Source organism: Musa acuminata, unplaced genomic scaffold (assembly GCF_036884655.1).
Source record: "Musa acuminata AAA Group cultivar baxijiao unplaced genomic scaffold, Cavendish_Baxijiao_AAA HiC_scaffold_937, whole genome shotgun sequence".
Taxonomy (NCBI): Eukaryota; Viridiplantae; Streptophyta; class Magnoliopsida; order Zingiberales; family Musaceae; genus Musa; species Musa acuminata.
This window is the reverse complement of record NW_027021157.1, coordinates 45,001-47,500: the sequence shown is the minus strand read 5'-3', so window position 1 is coordinate 47,500 and position 2,500 is coordinate 45,001.

The window sequence follows — 2,500 nt, the reverse complement described above, 5'->3', positions numbered from 1 at the left end:
CCCGGGTGGCACAGGGCTGGATGGGGCTTTCGTATAGCAGGGACGGTGCTGCCTCACGCTTCGCTCGCTGTTCGCCGCTCGCCGCTCGCTCGCGCAACCTAAAATGGCCAGTTTTGGCCCGTTTTTGGGCTGTTTTGGCCTGTTTTTGGTCCGTTCTTGCGTGGCACGGCGACCGTCGTGAGCGGAGCAAAACGTCAGCCATCTCAGCACCCTGGAACCCCCCGGGTGGCACAGGGCTGGATGGGGCTTTCGTATAGCAGGGACGGTGCTGCCTCTCGCTTCGCTCGCTGTTCGCCGCTCACCGCTCGCTCGCTCAGCCAAAAATGGCCAGTTTTGGCCCGTTTTTGGGCTGTTTTGGCCTGTTTTTGGTCCGTTCTTGCATGGCGCGGTGACCGTCGTGAGCGGAGCAAAACGTCAGCCATCTCAGCACCCTGGAACCCCCCGGGTGGCACAGGGCTGGATGGGGCTTTCGTATAGCAGGGACGGTGCTGCCTCACGCTTCGCTCGCTGTTCGCCGCTCGCCGCTCGCTCGCGCAGCCAAAAATGACCAGTTTTGGCCCGTTTTTGGGCTGTTTTGGCCTGTTTATGGTCCGTTCTTGCGTGGTGCGGTGACCGTCGTGAGCGGAGCAAAACGTCAGCCATCTCAGCACCCTGGAACCCCCCGGGTGGCACAGGGCTGGATGGGGCTTTCGTATATAGCAGGGACGGTGCTGCCTCTCGCTTCGCTCGCTGTCCGCCGCTCGCCGCTCGCTCGCGCAGCCAAAAATGGCCAGTTTTGGCCCGTTTTTGGGCCGTTTTGGCCAGTTTTTGGCCTGTTCTTGCATTGCGCGGTGACCGTCGAGAGCGGAGCAAAACGTCAGCCATCTCAGCACCCTGGAACCCCCCGGGTGGCACAGGGCTGGATGGGGCTTTCGTATAGCAGGGACGGTGCTGCCTCTCGCTTCGCTCGCTGTCCGCCGCTCGCCGCTCGCTCGTGCAGCCAAAAATGGCCAGTTTTGGCCCGTTTTTGGGCCGTTTTGGCCAGTTTTTGGCCTGTTCTTGCATTGCGCGGTGACCGTCGAGAGCGGAGCAAAACGTCAGCCATCTCAGCACCCTGGAACCCCCCGGGTGGCACAGGGCTGGATGGGGCTTTCGTATAGCAGGGACGGTGCTGCCTCTCGCTTCGCTCGCTGTCCGCCGCTCGCCGCTCGCTCGTGCAGCCAAAAATGGCCAGTTTTGGCCCGTTTTTGGGCCGTTTTGGCCAGTTTTTGGCCTGTTCTTGCATTGCGCGGTGACCGTCGAGAGCGGAGCAAAACGTCAGCCATCTCAGCACCCTGGAACCCCCCGGGTGGCACAGGGCTGGATGGGGCTTTCGTATAGCAGGGACGGTGCTGCCTCTCGCTTCGCTCGCTGTCCGCCGCTCGCCGCTCGCTCGTGCAGCCAAAAATGGCCAGTTTTGGCCCGTTTTTGGGCCGTTTTGGCCAGTTTTTGGCCTGTTCTTGCATTGCGCGGTGACCGTCGAGAGCGGAGCAAAACGTCAGCCATCTCAGCACCCTGGAACCCCCCGGGTGGCACAGGGCTGGATGGGGCTTTCGTATAGCAGGGACGGTGCTGCCTCTCGCTTCGCTCGCTGTCCGCCGCTCGCCGCTCGCTCGTGCAGCCAAAAATGGCCAGTTTTGGCCCGTTTTTGGGCCGTTTTGGCCAGTTTTTGGCCTGTTCTTGCATTGCGCGGTGACCGTCGAGAGCGGAGCAAAACGTCAGCCATCTCAGCACCCTGGAACCCCCCGGGTGGCACAGGGCTGGATGGGGCTTTCGTATAGCAGGGACGGTGCTGCCTCTCGCTTCGCTCGCTGTCCGCCGCTCGCCGCTCGCTCGCGCAGCCAAAAATGGCCAGTTTTGGCCCGTTTTTGGGCCGTTTTGGCCAGTTTTTGGCCTGTTCTTGCATTGCGCGGTGACCGTCGAGAGCGGAGCAAAACGTCAGCCATCTCAGCACCCTGGAACCCCCCGGGTGGCACAGGGCTGGATGGGGCTTTCGTATAGCAGGGACGGTGCTGCCTCTCGCTTCGCTCGCTGTCCGCCGCTCGCCGCTCGCGCAGCCAAAAATGGCCAGTTTTGGCCCGTTTTTGGGCCGTTTTGGCCAGTTTTTGGCCTGTTCTTGCATTGCGCGGTGACCGTCGAGAGCGGAGCAAAACGTCAGCCATCTCAGCACCCTGGAACCCCCCGGGTGGCACAGGGCTGGATGGGGCTTTCGTATAGCAGGGACGGTGCTGCCTCTCGCTTCGCTCGCTGTTCGCCGCTCGCCGCTCGCTCGCGCAGCCAAAAATGGCCAGTTTTGGCCCGTTTTTGGGCTGTTTTGGCCAGTTTTTGGCCTGTTCTTGCGTGGTGCGGTGACCGTCGTGAGCGGAGCAAAACGTCAGCCATCTCAGCACCCTGGAACCCCCCGGGTGGCACAGGGCTGGATGGGGCTTTCGTATAGCAGGGACGGTGCTGCCTCTCGCTTCGCTCGCTGTTCGCCGCTCGC